Raw genomic sequence first — 15,796 nt, forward strand, 5'->3', positions numbered from 1 at the left:
AACAGAGAGCTCATTCAAATTAAGAGAAATGTAACTTTTCTCTTCAATTGTAACGTTCTGTTCTGAGATAAATCAGGTAATGTGATATATTCATCAAGCATCCAATATGAATATTCAGTAATGCCATGCAGGTGAAGAGACTGAAAGATAGCAATGTATTTATGTCCTTGAAACAGACACATGATGAAGAGATATACAAAGAATGATCCGGGTACAAAACAACTGAAGCTCTATAGATGGACAGCATCTGTGACATGCTGACAATTATCACAGAACGTCAAGGTTACTGTTGTAACCTCCAGGGGCGATTCTAGGGTCAGAGCTTTAGGGGTGCTGAGCACCCAATGCGCTCCACTGCCACCACCCACCCTCTTTTCACACAAAAACAAAACATATGTCTATTGAAAAATAACTTTATCATTTTAACATTGGTTCAACTCCAAAATCCAGATTTTGTTTTCTTTTTTTTGAGACCTTTTCAGAGCACCAGCTTAATTGTGAGAGTTCACACAGAAAGCCCCCTGTATCAAACACAAAACCTTCTTCACTCAGCTGCTTTTCCTGACCTCCTTTTGTATCAACAGTCATCAGATCGGTTAGATTAGATTCAACTTTATTGTCATTTAACAAAGTAACAGGTACTTGGACAACAAAATGTAATTCATCTTCTGTAAATTATTTACAAAAAATGGTTCTTGAAAGGCTCTTTTTTTGTGTGCCAAACTGAGTATGAGGGTATTGAGACAGCTTTAACTGTTTAGGACCAGTGTCTTTATCCCCTAAGTCTGAACAGCTCTCTTCTGTCTCTGCTGCTTTGGCTTGGTGGTCTCTATGTTGCACTCCCTCTGTCTCTTCATTTCTTTCACTAGTCAATTCCCTCTCATCCCTTATGGACTCTCCCTGTTGTTTTCCTCCTCCTTTATTATGAAAAAATGTGGTGTAAAATAATGTTACAAAAAGTTAAGTAATTTGATACAACAGATAGCTGGTTTGCATTATCTGTTACTTTAGCTTAACACTTTTCAGAAGAACAAAAAAAACAAAAAACAAGACAGAGGTCATTATGGACGGTCCCTAGTCTCTCACCTGAATCTGTCTTTTTTCTTTTAAAGAACTGTCGTATGTCCACTGCTCACTGGCAGGCCACACACACACAGAGAGAGAGAGAGAGAGAGAGAGAGAGAGAGAGAGAGAGAGAGAGAGAGAGAGAGAGAGAGAGAGAGAGAGAGAGAGAGAGAGAGAGAGATGCTAGGAGTTCAGGAGTTAAGCCTGGTTCAGGTTAAATCCTCTGTGTGTGAGGAATGAATAAATACAGCAAAAGAAAAACATTAAACTTTCTTTTATTGTCTAGTTTGATAGTCAGCCACAACTGAAAAATAACAGATATAAATCTAGGAATGAATAACAATTCATTTAAAAAGCCACAGTGAGTGTTTTCACACATACTGGTGGTATACAGTGATATGTTTGTTTTACTCTGGTCCAAACACCAGGGCTTCATGTTTCCATGACGACTGACCAGAAAAGACCCACGTCATGTTTACATGCTCTGAGCTGGGGCGAATTTGTTCTTTTCCCAGTTGACCTGAAGTCCTAGACGGCTGAGGTGCCTGAGCAGCTGGTCACTGTGGTCGTACAGTAACTCTCGAGAGTGGGCCAGGATGAGCCAGTCATCGAGGTAGTTGAGTATGCGGATGTCCACTTCCCTTAGCGGGGCAAGGGCTGCCTCTGTGTCCTTCGTGAAGACGCAAGGGGACAGGGACATGCCGAAGGGGAGGACCTTGTACTGATATGCCTGGCTGCCGAACGCAAACCGTAGAAAGGGTCGGTGTCGATGCAAGATAGGCTGGAGTGGCGTTCCTCTTTAAGAAGGAAAGCCGCGAGCCATGGTGTGGTTCTCGCAGTGAGAACATGAACATCCACAAATGCTGCCTTGGTGGGATTGCTGCCCAGACACACGAGGCAGCATCTGTGACCATCAGGAGTGGAGAGAAATCGACCGCATACACAGGGGAGGAAGGGCATCTTTATAAAGACGCACCCTTAAAAAGGACGTTCGACGGCATTGTGTATAAACTTTTTTTAGGAAATATTAGCTTTTTGAAGCGCTGTCGAAGTGCCCAGGGGCAAAGCTGCACTGCCGTGCAGAGAAGGAGAAAGCAACTGATATGCGCCATAGATCCAACAGCATACACTCTGTAGAGATGAATGGAACAGTAGGTGAATGCAGCTCGCTGATCACACAACCGCTCGGTTCCGAAGAAAAAATCTGAATGGACAGATGCATGATTTCCTCACTTTATACCCGTATGTCCGGGGGAGGGACATGCAAAGTCTGTCTGCCAATTTCTCATTGTCCCATCTTTTCTCAAGTTCAGAGATGCGTGAGGCTCTCAAGAGAGACCCTTAGTGTCGCTTCTTCGACACAACATCGAAGTGAGCGACAGACGGGGAACATCATTTCCACTGAGAAATCAACACATTTTCGATCCCTCGGTTTAAATAAACAAATAAATACATGCAGAAATGCTTGAATATTTTATTTCTGTACTTATAATCAAAAACTTTAAATTAATAATTTTATATATTTCAATAGTTTTTAATTTGATTATGTCATGTGCAGTGCTTCTTGGCATTGTAGTTCATTCCCTCATTAAAGTCGTAAAGAACACAGTCTTGAACATTTGTCTTTTTGTCTCATTTTCAAATACTATTTTATGAAATCCCCATGGAAAAAAGAATGGAAAAACAACTTCCAGAACCTAGAAAGCTGAAAAAGTGGGTGGACATAATACTTAAGAGAAAGTTACATCCCTTTCTGGGATTCTTGTGCATATTGTGTTAAATTTACTGGGGTTACAGGTTTTTATGGATATAACTTTGCAAAGACAATGTTAGTAAGTGATTTGATCAAAAACGTCTCATATTAACACTTATAATATTTAAGTCTTGTGTCCATACTTTTATAACAGAGTGTAATTTAACATGTATCCCAGTGTACTGACTTGCCCAATAGACTTCAGTTTTGTAAGAACAGGAAAGCATGCAGAGTATGTCATTCCTAAAGTACACAATAAAACAAACATTTACCATGACTGAATTAATCTCCATAACAAATGCAGTTTTCACTATACTGTATGTTTGAAATTATAGTTGAACCATCTGTTCTGTGCTTCTCAGGAGGTGAATGCTGTTTAATGCTGATACTATATCTGTGAATCTGTAATGGATATAAAGGAAGTTACCAGAGAAGAAGTTGATGATGGTGTTATGAGGAGGTATGGTCTGTCTGATACATTTGCAAACTGACGCACCCATGGCCAAGAGAGAAAAGAAATGTGATGGAATGCATTTTGTAGTTGAAACACAGCTGGGTTGAGCCAGTTTGATTTTATGGTACAAATATCTTTGAAACAATTGCAGTGACTGGCTGAACTCAACCAGTACCCCCCAACATCCTGAAATGACTCAATGTGGGATTGCACCACAAACTTCTCTAAAGAGCTGGGTGTGAATTCATGGAGTGTAAATCGTTTAATATGACACCTTACACAAACGTAGAGTACACTTGTATGAATAGGGTCAGAAATAATAGTTTTGACTTTCATTATTTGGAAGATAAATATTTTGAATGGCTCTTAGGTACAAGAGGGGGCAATTGTTTCGTTTTTTTGTCTTGAGAACTCAAAGACCAGTCCAAATCTACCTGCCATAACTTGCTCTAATAATCACACCTATGTGAGGTGAGTAAAAGGACCATCCTTACATTCAGAAAGACATGGTCATAACATTCAATTTAATACAACAAGTCATATCATCAGAAGTCACTAAGTAACACTTAAAAATGTTATTAACCCACTGTATGTCGAATGGGAGCGCAACTTAAAGTGATAATATTATTCCTTTAATACTTACCGTGGGTATGGAAAGTATTCAGACCCCCTTACATTTTTCACTCTTTGTTATATTGCAGCCATTTGCTAAAATCATTTAAGTTCATTTTTTTCCCTCATTATTGTACACACAGCACCCCATATTGACAGAAAAACACAGAATTGTTGACATTTTTGCACATTTATTAAAAAAGAAAAACTGAAATATCACATGGTCCTCTAAGTATTCAGACCCTTTGTTCAGTATTTAGTAGAAGCACCCTTTTGATCTAATACAGCCATGAGTCTTTTTGGGAAAGATGCAACAAGTTTTTCACATCTGGATTTGGGTATCCTCTGCCATTCCTCCTTGCAGATCCTCTCCAGTTCTGTCAGGTTGGATGGTAAACATTGGTGGACAGCCATTTTCAGGTCTCTCCAGAGATGCTCAATTGGGTTTAAGTCAGGGCTCTGGCTGGGCCATTCAAGAACAGTCACGGAGTTGTTGTGAAGCCACTCCTTCGTTATTTTAGCGGTGTGCTTAGGGTCATTGTCTTGCTGGAAGGTGAACCTTCGGCCCAGTCTGAGGTCCAGAGCACTCTGGAGACGGTTTTCGTCCAGGATATCCCTGTACTTGGCCGCATTCATCTTTCCCTCGATTGCAACCAGTCGTTCTGTCCCTGCAGCTGAAAAACACCCCCACAGCATGATGCTGCCACCACCATGCTTCACTGTTGAGACTGTATTGGACAGGTGATGAGCAGTGCCTGGTTTTCTCCACACATACCGCTTAGAATTAAGGCCAAAAAGTTCTATCTTGGTCTCATCAGACCAGAGAATCTTATTTATCACCATCTTGGAGTCCTTCAGGTGTTTTTTAGCAAACTCCATGCAGGCTTTCATGTGTCTTGCACTGAGGAGAGGCTTCCGTCGGGCACTCTGCCATAAAGCCCTGACTGGTGGATGGCTGCAGTGATGGTTGACTTACTACAACTTTCTCCCATCTCCCGACTGCATCTCTGGAGCTCAGCCACAGTGATCTTTGGGTTCTTATTTACCTCTCTCACCAAGGCTCTTCTCCCCCGATAGCTCAGTTTGGCTGGACGGCCAGCTCTAGGAAGGGTTCTGGTCGTCCCAAACGTCTTCCATTTAAGGATTATGGAGGCCACTGTGCTCTTATGAAACTTAAGGGCATCAGAAATGTTTTTGTAACCTTGGCCAGATCTGTGCCTTGCCACAATTCTGTCTCTGAGCTCTTCAGGCAGTTCCTTTGACCTCATGATTCTCATTTGCTCTGACATGCACTGTGAGCTGTAAGGTCTTATATAGACAGGTGTGTGGCTTTCCTAATCAAGTCCAATCAGTATAATCAAACACAGCTGGACTCAACTGAAGGTGTAGAACCATCTCAAGGATGATCAGAAGAAATGGACAGCACCTGAGTTAAATATATGAGTGTCACAGCAAAGGGTCTGAATACTTAGGACCATGTGATATTTCAGTTTTTCTTTTTTAATAAATGTGCAAAAATGTCAACAATTCTGTGTTTTTCTGTCAGTATGGGGTGCTGTGTGTACAATAATGAGGAAAAAACATGAACTTAAATGATTTTAGCAAATGGCTGCAGTATAACAAAGAGTGAAAAATTTAAGGGGGTCTGAATACTTTCCATACCCACTGTATATACAAATGAATAGTTGTTGCATTTACTTGGTAACACATTACATTATAAATTATTTGATCCATCAGGAATAGGTCTCATATGTGAGCTTGTATTGTCTAAGTGTGACCTACATTATAATTATTTGAAATGGGTCAAATCATTTTTACTCAAATATATTGATCAGCTGATGAGTCAGGAACGGTCTTCAACTAGTTATTTTTTATGAAAAATGTTTATGACATATTGTAATTTTTAACTTGTGTTACCAAGTATTTAATGGTTTGTAAGCATTTGTCCTTAGGGTTTGGAATTAAGAAGCTGTTCCTGAACCTTAAAAACAATTTTCAGCCCAGTGCTGCCTCTCTACTGAATCTAAAGCACAAAACACACAACACTACCAATGTAGTCTGATTCCTGAACAAATGACTCTAATGAGCTGGCTCTTTTTATTGAATCCAAAACACTTACAGTACATCCAGGGGCATAAGAGCCTCATGTACAACCAAAACTGAAGGGGACAAACATTCTAAACCATTTATTTGTGTTGTTGGCAGTAGCAATAACAGCACGTGCAGTGCAAAACATGGAACTGGACATGTCGGCTTCCAGTGTAGACAGCATCATTGATTAGAATGGGTTCTTTTGCTTTTGACACGATACAACGCTCACATACAATGCTCACATCCGATGAAGACAGGGAGTTAGAATCCCCCAACATTAGGGAACAGGCTGCTGAGTTTCTTATTTTCAAATACAGTCATTCTTCCTCAAAAGAACTAAAAGATTCAATAATGGAACCATAAGAAACAGGAAACATTAAGAGGAATCTGAAACAGAGTTGTTAAATTCCTTATGATTCCCATCCCCATCTGTCATTCATGTTCACTTTTATCCAACAACCTAGAAATAAAATAGATATAAGTTTCAATAAAAATGATAATTTTAGAGAGAGAGAGAGAAAAAAATCACTTTTATAGCCTACTTTGAAATAAAAATACCATTGCATGTTATATTTGCGTTCTGTCTCCCTTACGGGATCCATTGAGGTTGTCAGTGCAAGAGTGGTGCTGATGAACTGAACTGATTTGAGATAATTTATTAACATGTGAGGTAAATAACATTCAGCTTAAAGATAAATGAAAACTGCTCAAATAAACACGTAGCATGAATGTGTACACTCACTTGTGGAGGAGGTTTGATGTGCCCAGCAGAGCAGTAGTGGCAATCACTGCCTCTCCTCACTCATCAGGGTGTTCCTCAGGGTCATATAGTGCCCGATGAGCAAATGACAGAGCTGGTGCAGAGCAGAGACTCAAAACTGTTCCTGTATGCACCTGCATCAGTCAACATCACTGATATCACAGACTGATGGCAAAGTTATGATGACACAGTATGAAATTGACAGGTAAATATATTGTGTCTTTAGTAATGGAGGTATCTTTGACAGTCGGAGGGTCAAGGAGAACGTCCAGCTCTGCTGCCATGACCACTGTCAGATCGCCTCAGTTTCACTCTTAAGTTTTTCACAATGGGTCTGCCTATTTCACATGCTCTGTGATAAACAGACTGTTAAAGGAATAGTTCACAAAAATGAAAATTAATGCTGTTCCAAACACCTATGACTTCTCTGCGTTAGGGAATGACAAAAGTGAATTGTGACTGACCATTGTGTGTAAACAAGTGAGTAAAATGATGGCAACACATTCATTTTAAGGTGACCTATTCCTTTAATGGTGAACTCATTATTTAAAATTTTGGTAAATTTAGTAAAAAAATAAAGTAACTTCTTCCCATAAGTTAATACATTTTTAACGATAACTTATAAACATTTAAAAACTCTGAGATTGTTAATGTATGGTGTGGCAGGGCGGAGGGCCGGGCCGGGTCTTGATCCTACACACGACTCGTCCCCGCCCTCCGCCCTGCCACAGATGGTATATGCTTCTGTTGAAGCCATACATCTGTGTTATTTCATCTTCATTTTTTTAAATGAAGAGTTTAATAGCTGAATTCCTGGTGAAGAATGTCTAGGTTACGGATGTAACCTCTGTTCCCTCATGGAGGGATTGAGACCCCTAGTGTTGCTTCGAAGAAGCAACACTAGGGGTCTCTCTTGAGCGCCGAATATACCTCTGATCTATGAAAAAAGGCCAATGAGAAGTTGGCAGACAGAATTTGCATGTCCTGCCCCTGGACATACGGGTATAAAGGCGGGGAAATGAATCTGTTTCATTCAGGATTTTTCTGAGGAGCCGGAAATGGTCTGGCCACAACAGTGGCTTGGCTCAGCGACGTGGCCGGGAGGACACAACGTCTCGTTCCCTCCATCAAGGAATGGAGGTTACATCCATAACCTAGACATTCCCCATCTGTCGCTCACTTCGACGTTGTGTCGAAGAAGCGACACTAGGTGTCCAATTTAAATCACGCCATGCGCTGAGCCGTGTACATATACTGGTGACACAGGAGCAGTCAGGTACTTCACGTACCAAAACGACTAGCTGTATCAGACTGCACGTATCCTTTCCCCAATGCCCCATAAAGTCATCGGAATCCTTATAGTTACCCAAGACAGGGGAACAAGGCGACGCTTGCCGAACTGGGAACAGGCCGAGCCTAGCCAGGCCTCTTTTCTCTCTATGTTTCTCGCATAGAGTCAAAGGCTGGGGCCCTTACACGCATCGGGAAAGGGGTTCTTATCCAGTTTCCTATTCTTTCAGGGGGAAAAGACCCTGCGGAGACCACACCTGCCCAGAGAGGGGGAGGGAAGAGTTGTGACATTCACCACATGGGCTTTTAGGTCACATGTGGGAAGTGGCGTGGTGGTAGATCCCGCCTCTTCGAAGGGAGGAGTTCCTACAGACACAGCGACCGGGGGGCAGTGGGAACGGCCCAAGGGAGACGTAAGGCGTAAAGTTGCCTGGTAGAAGGGGCTCTGGCTTGGTTGATCGTGTCTACAACGGCAGGTGGTAGATCAGCTAGATCTTCCGCGTCCCATCCACGGGCCAGACATGGAGGTTCCAGAGGTCTGGGTGTGGATGCCAGAGCATGCCCCGTCCCTGGGGCATGAGGTCTGAGAACCAAGCCCGGGTGGACCAATAGGGAGCCACTAGAGTGACTTTTTCCTCGTCCTCCCTGACCTTGCACAGCACCTGTGCAAGAAGGCTCACTGGGGGAAATGCGTACTTGCGCAGCCCCGTGGGCCAGCTGTGTGCCAGTGCATCTGCCCCGAGGGGAGCCTCTGTTTGGGCATACTAGAGCGGGCAGTGGGAGGCCTTTTGGGAGGCAAACAGGTCTACCTGAGCCTTGCCAAACCATTCCCAAATCAGCTGGACCGACTGGGTGTGAAGCCTCCACTCTCCACTGGGCAAGCGTTGTCGTGATAGCGCGTCCGCCACCACATTGAGGTTGCCGGGGATGTGAGTGGTGCGCAGAGTCACTGCTGGCTCCAAAGGAGGAGACGACGGGCGAGTTGTGACATGTGGCGGGAGCATTTTATTTTCAAATAGCAAAAAATTGCTGAGTGTACCTTTAAACCTTTAAAAATATTTTAAAATTACATAAAGCCAAAAAGTATGAACTTATAATAACACCAAAAACAGCTGGTCTGTTAATCATGATCACCATAATGTGATGAATTAGGGCCCTAGCACTGAAAATGCGAGGATTTTTAATATATTGAACGGTGTTGCCATGGCGAAGCAATAAAATAATGTCACAGAATTGGAAATAAGGAAATGTCTCATATCTTCTGCGTGCATGGTGAGATTAACATGAAAATGGAGCCAAATGTTTGTGGAATGTGTTATTTTGAATTTATGATAAATGTTTGTTTTGGCTGTTATCAGACCGTTTAGTGTCAGCTATTTTTTTTGCAACACACGCTCTTTTCCAAGAAATAGAAATGCGAAATATGTCCCACATTGTTATTGTCTTCTCGGCTGTATTGTTTGTGTGTATGTAGAGCGTGGGTTTTGTCTTAATCACTCTCATGTGTGGGGTAACCAGGTGATCTGATTGTTAATGGAGAGCACTGGCACGCAGTGTGTTTCCTTCCTATATAAACTGAGTGTTTCTTGGCTGGGTTGTGCAATGGTTGTTTGTGAGCTGTGCCATCTTGGTAACTGGTGCTCTCGCACAAATTCCCACTGCTTGAGCGGATTTTTATTTTTTTTATCTGCACCGTGTTGATATGGCAACAAGTAAACAAAAGAAGTTTTCTCTAACCAGCATGTGTGGAAACATTTAAACCACGTGTGTGACAACTATCCCCACATTAGTTTGTGCTCCTCTAGGCTACGAATCTGAAAATGGCAATATGTGCTGAACACTTGTAAGCTGAAAGTGTTCATAAATGTTTTTACTGATATGAAAATGTCAATTATATACAGTAGATTTATGAAATATACAGAATATCACAATATGACAAAAATGAAAATGTTCATATCCGTGTCTTGTTTTTTTAAACACATGTGGAATTTAAATGTGTACATAAATGCTCAAATATATGTATTTAACTCTAATTGTATTTGTTAGTTTAGGGCCAGTGGTGGTTTCTCAGGACCAGCAAAGTCTTCTGCTGCAAAACATGCCTAATAAATAAAAACATTTGTCATCTTTTCGTTGTCATTGACCTTTTTGCATTTTTTCTTTTATGTATTTTTAATCGCTTTCCACTCATAAATCAATATATAGCAACATCAGGAGTGTTCAAAGTGTAAATTAGGCTGCTTGAGCATTCAGTGTCAGATCAAGTTTTGAAAAGTAACCGTGTATCCTGATGAAACAATTTATTGCACAGGCCGTGGCTGTATTTGCACAGATTTACTGTACGTCTATTTTAAACTTGGATACATTTAATTTCATTCTCCGAGGCACAAAATTACAATTCAAAAATAATTATGGGTCTTTCAATACAAACAGCTTTCACCTAAATGTATTATATTTTTGTGTGCATTTTTTATTTATTTTGTGGTTGCTAACTCTATTTTCATTTATTATGCACTAAAATATTAACATGTGTGGCAGCGGTTGCATGGTCAAGCACCCGTCCGGTGAGAGAAAGCAGTAAGCGGGCTTACACCTGAGCTAAATTTTGTCTAACACCTGTCTCTAATTCCAGTGAACATGGGGAGTGCGGCATATAAACGGCCATGCCACCGCCAGACAAGATAGAGAGAGAGCGATACGTCAGTCCAGTGTTGGCGTGTTCCCTGTACTTAGAGAACTACGTCATTAAGAAGTTTATGTTTATTGAGCATTTTTGTTATTTGTGAAGCTACCTGAGTCAGCCCAAAGAAACGTTAAGAAGAGTGTACAAAGTGTGATTGCAGAAAATAAAGCCCTTGTCTGCACTGGGTTATTGCTTCCCAACTCCTCTTTTCTGTGCCTGAACCTTTCTCTGTTCTACACTGGTGCTGAAACCCGGGACATCGAAGTACGCCCCATGGAGTCCTCCCAGCTGGCCAAGATCCTCTAGTCCCTCGCCAGTTTGCATCAGTCCAACCATCAATCCCTGCTTGAGCTATGCCAAGGATCATTGTTTCTTTGAGATCCTACAAGCTCAAGCAGAGGACCGGCATGCGATCCGGAGCCTCCTCAGCCAGGAGAAACCGCCAGCCGTGACCCCGGAAAATCGCAGCCTACTCCATCCCCCCCACGCTCCTAAAGACGGGGCGGAAGATGACTCCGAGGCTTTCCTCGATTTGTTTAAGAGGGCCGCGGAGATCTGGGGCTGTACGCATGGCTAGTGGGCGGCCAGGCTCCTCCCATTACTGTCCGGGGAAGCCCAGCTTGCTGCACAACAGTTTCCGGCGGCTAATCTCCTGTCCTACGATGATCTGAAAAAGGCTATCCCGCAGCGGATGGGTCATAGTCCGGAACAGTATCGGCAGTTGTTCCGGTCCTTGAAGCTGGGGAAGAAGCCTGTTTGCTTTCTCCCAATGACGTGCCGGAAATGGCTGCTAGCAGGGAATCGTGATGTTGGGGGAGTGATCGACCAGGTGGTACTAGAGTAGCTGATTCGTCGACTGCCATAGGGGATAGTGGAATGGGTTCCAGTAGCTAGATGAAGCTGTCCAGCTCGAGGAGGAGCATTTGGTGGCATAGCTGAGGGCGGAAGAGGTCTCCTCTCTCTCTCTCTCTCTCTCTCTCTCTCTCTCTCTCCCCCTTCCCTGTGTGTTCCCCCTTCCCCCTCACTCTGCTCTCTCCCATGTTGCATAATATGCCTAATAAATTCAAATTTTTTTAATCTTTTCATTGTCATTGACCTTTTGGCCTATTTGTTTTCAATCGCTTTCCAATCTTAATTAATCTACAAATGAATAGCAAAAAATTAAAAAGATAAATAATATCTGAATGTATTCCTTGATGCTTACAAGTGAAGTGTGACGACCGTTTCACAAATCACAGGCCCGAAGCAGCGCGTGAGTTTGAGCTGCACCCCGTCAGGCCTTCAGAATTCCACAGAATCCCTCAACGGGTTCAACAGCCAATCAGATTTATTTATTTGTTCTATCATGTCTTTTATTTTTTATGTATTTGTCTTTCATTTGAAATCGGCAGTTGGGGTTGCAAAACAGACTGAAGTTTTTGGTGGTCAAGAGACACAGTTTTCTTTTTTGGCTCGAGGATTGTCGGCAGGAGAAAGATGGTGAAATGGACTCAAGATGGCGCCGAGTATGGCTGCTGCGTTGCGAGCTCCGTTACAACACTGCGGTTTATTGTTTGTTTTGTTTACAGTTCTTTGTTTTTTTGTCTTGGATGTTGTCTGCCTTATTGTTTACGACAGACAAACGCTTTTGGACATTAGTTCTACAATCACACATCGAAAACCGGACTTCAAATTCCTTAATGCCGACCCGCTGTTTACAAACACGCCGGCGGAGCCCTTTGTCTGTGCTGCTCGGCCGCGGAAACGCAGAAGGAAAAGAGGAAAACGAGCCGGCGTTCTCATCAGAGTAAGACGTCGTGCAAATCGACCCCGCTACCCAGTATACTACTGGCAAATGTTCAGTCTCTGGACAACAAACTCTGCGAGCTGAGAGCGCGGATCTCTTTCCAACGAGAGACGAGGGACTGCTGCGTTATGTGCCTTACAGAAACCTGGCTGTCTCACGGAGATTCCAGACTCGGCCATCGAAATCACGGGCTTTTCCGTGCACCGAGCGGACAGAGCGAAAGACCTCTCTGGTAAAAGCAGAGGTGGTGGTGTATGTTTTATGATCAACAAATCATGGTGTGATCAGAGGAACGTACATTTCATCAAGTCTTTTTGCTCTCCTGATCTGGAATATCTCATGCTTCTGTGTCGACCATTCTGGCTGCCGAGGGAATTCACAGCGGTTATCATCACAGCTGTGTACATCCCCCCGCAAGCCGACACAGACCAGGCACTCAGGGAACTGTATGGGCGTATAAGTGAGCAGGAAACCGCGCACCCTGAGGCTGCGTTCATTGTTGCCGGGGACTTTAACAAAGCCAACTTCAAAGCAATCGCCCCAAAATACCACCAACACATAAAGTTCAACACACGAGGGGACCGGGTTTTGGATCATTGTTACTCTCCCTTCCGGGAAGGCTACAAATCCCTCCCCGCCCCCATTTGGCAAATCGGACCATTCTTCCGTTCTGCTTCTGCCCGCTTACAGGCAGAAACTGAAACAGGAAGCACCCACCCTCAGAACGATCCAGTGCTGGTCGGACCAATCAGACTCTGCGCTACAAGACTGTTTTGATCACGCGGACTGGGAGATGTTCCGGTCCGCCTCTGATGACGACATCGAGGTTTACGCTGACAGCGTAACGTGTTTCATCAGGAAGTGCGTAGAGGACGTTGTTCCGACCAAAACTATACGGATATACCCCAACCAGAAACCATGGGTTAACGGCGATGTTCGCGCGGCACTCACTGCGCGGACCTCCGCTTTAATTCTCCTAACACGGAGGAGCGTAAACAAGCCAGTTATGCCCTCCGTAACACTATCAGTGCAGCTAAACGCCAGTACAGGCACAAACTTGAAAGTCAGTTCAACACCACTGACTCCAGAAGTATGTGGCAGGGAATTAACACAATCACGGACTACAAGCGGAATAAAGTCTCCGCCATGAACACCGCTGCATCTCTCCGGACGAACTTAATACATTTTATGCTCGTTTTGAGGACAGTAACACCGCCCTCGCGGAGAGAGCACTCACTGCTGACGCTACAGAGGTTGATTCACTCTCCGTCTCTGTTGTGGATGTAACCCGATCATTCCGACGGGTGAACATCCGTAAAGCCGCGGGTCCAGACGGCATTCCGGGCCGCGTCATCAGAGCGTGCGCGAATCAACTGGCTGGTGTTTTTACGGACATTTTCAATCTGTCCCTCTCCCTGTCTGTAGTCCCCACATGCTTCAAAACATCAACCATTGTGCCTGTACCGAAGCAAGCTATAATCACATGCTTAAATGACTGGCGTCCTGTTGCTCTGACCCCCATCATCAGCAAATGCTTCGAGAGGTTAATCAGAGATCACATCTGCTCTGTTCTGCCCCCTCTTTGGACCCATTGCAGTTTGCCTACCGCAACAACCGCTCCACTGATGATGCCATTGCATCTACAATACACACTGCTCTCTCCCACCTGGAAAAAAGGAACACATATGTGAGAATGCTGTTTGTAGACTACAGCTCAGCATTCAACACCATAGTGCCCTCCAAGCTTGATGAGAAACTCCGGGCTCTGGGCTTAAACAGCTCGCTGTGCAGCTGGATCCTGGATTTCCTGTCAGGCAGACGTCAGGTGGTTAGAATGGGCAGCAACACCTCCTCATCACTGACCCTCAACACTGGAGCCCCGCAGGGCTGTGTTCTCAGCCCACTCCTGTATTCCCTGTACACACATGACTGTGTGGCAACACATAGCTCCAGTGCCATCATTAAGTTTGCTGACGATACGACGGTGGTAGGTCTGATCACTGACAATGATGAAAGAGCCTACAGAGAGGAGGTGCACACTCTGACACGCTGGTGTCAGGAGCACAACCTCTCCCTCAACGTCAGTAAAACCAAGGAGCTTGTTGTGGACTTCAGGAAGAAAGACGGAGAACACAGCCCCATCACCATCAATGGAGCACCGGTGGAGAGAGTCAGCAGCTTCAAGTTCCTCGGTGTCCACATTACTGAGGAACTCACATGGTCCGTCCACACTGAGGCCGTTGTGAAGAAGGCTCACCAGCGCCTCTTCTTCCTGAGACGGCTGAGGAAGTTTGGAATGAACCACCACATCCTCACACGGTTCTACACCAGCACTGTAGAGAGCATCCTGACTGGCTGCATCACCGCCTGGTACGGCAATAGCACCGCGCACAACTGCAAAGCCCTGCAAAGGGTGGTGCGAACTGCCAGGAACATCATCGGAGGTGAGCTTCCCTCCCTCCAGGACATATACACCAGGCGGTGTGTGAAAAAAGCTCGGAGGATCATCAGAGACTCCAGTCACCCAAGTCATGGGCTGTTCTCACTGCTACCATCAGGCAGGCGGTATCGCAGCATCAGGACCCGCACCAGCCGACTACATGATAGCTTTTTCCCCCAAGCAATCAGACTGTTGAACTCTTGATCTATCAGGATCAATAATTAGCACTGCACTTTATTAATCTATAATCTCACACTGGACTGTCAACATATTCTCCTCAATACAACTGCTATATATATATATATATATACACATATATATTTCATATACTCCCACTTATTGTATTGTATTGTATATTCTGTTCTATATTCTGCATTGTATATAATTATTGTGTTGTGTAAGTATGTGTACATCTGATTTGTAAATTGTTTTGTGTAAGTATGTGTACATTTGATATGTAAATTGTTTTGTGTAAGTATGTTGTTTATTGTAATTGGTATATGTCTCGTCACTGTCATGACTGCTATGTTGCTCAGAACTGCACACAAGAATTTCACCTACTGTTGCACTTGTGTACATGGTAGTGTGACAATAAAGTGATTTGATTTGATTGATTTGAAAGAAAGACGCCGCTGTGTGTCTGGCGAAGACTTTGATGTGAATAAAGAAAATGAAGGAAGTAATGTAGATGGAGGGGAGGATGTTGAAGACATGAATAGCGAAGACTGGTCTCAGGTAGGGCAGATATCCAAAAACGGAAAGACAGAGGATCAGATTCCAAGTAAATTGTAGGAGAAGGAGTAAAATGATGAGGATGGAGGATGAGTACAAAGTAACAAGACTAAATGAACTTAAACCAATG

Source organism: Xyrauchen texanus, chromosome 40 (genome assembly GCF_025860055.1).
Source record: "Xyrauchen texanus isolate HMW12.3.18 chromosome 40, RBS_HiC_50CHRs, whole genome shotgun sequence".
Taxonomy (NCBI): domain Eukaryota; kingdom Metazoa; phylum Chordata; class Actinopteri; order Cypriniformes; family Catostomidae; genus Xyrauchen; species Xyrauchen texanus.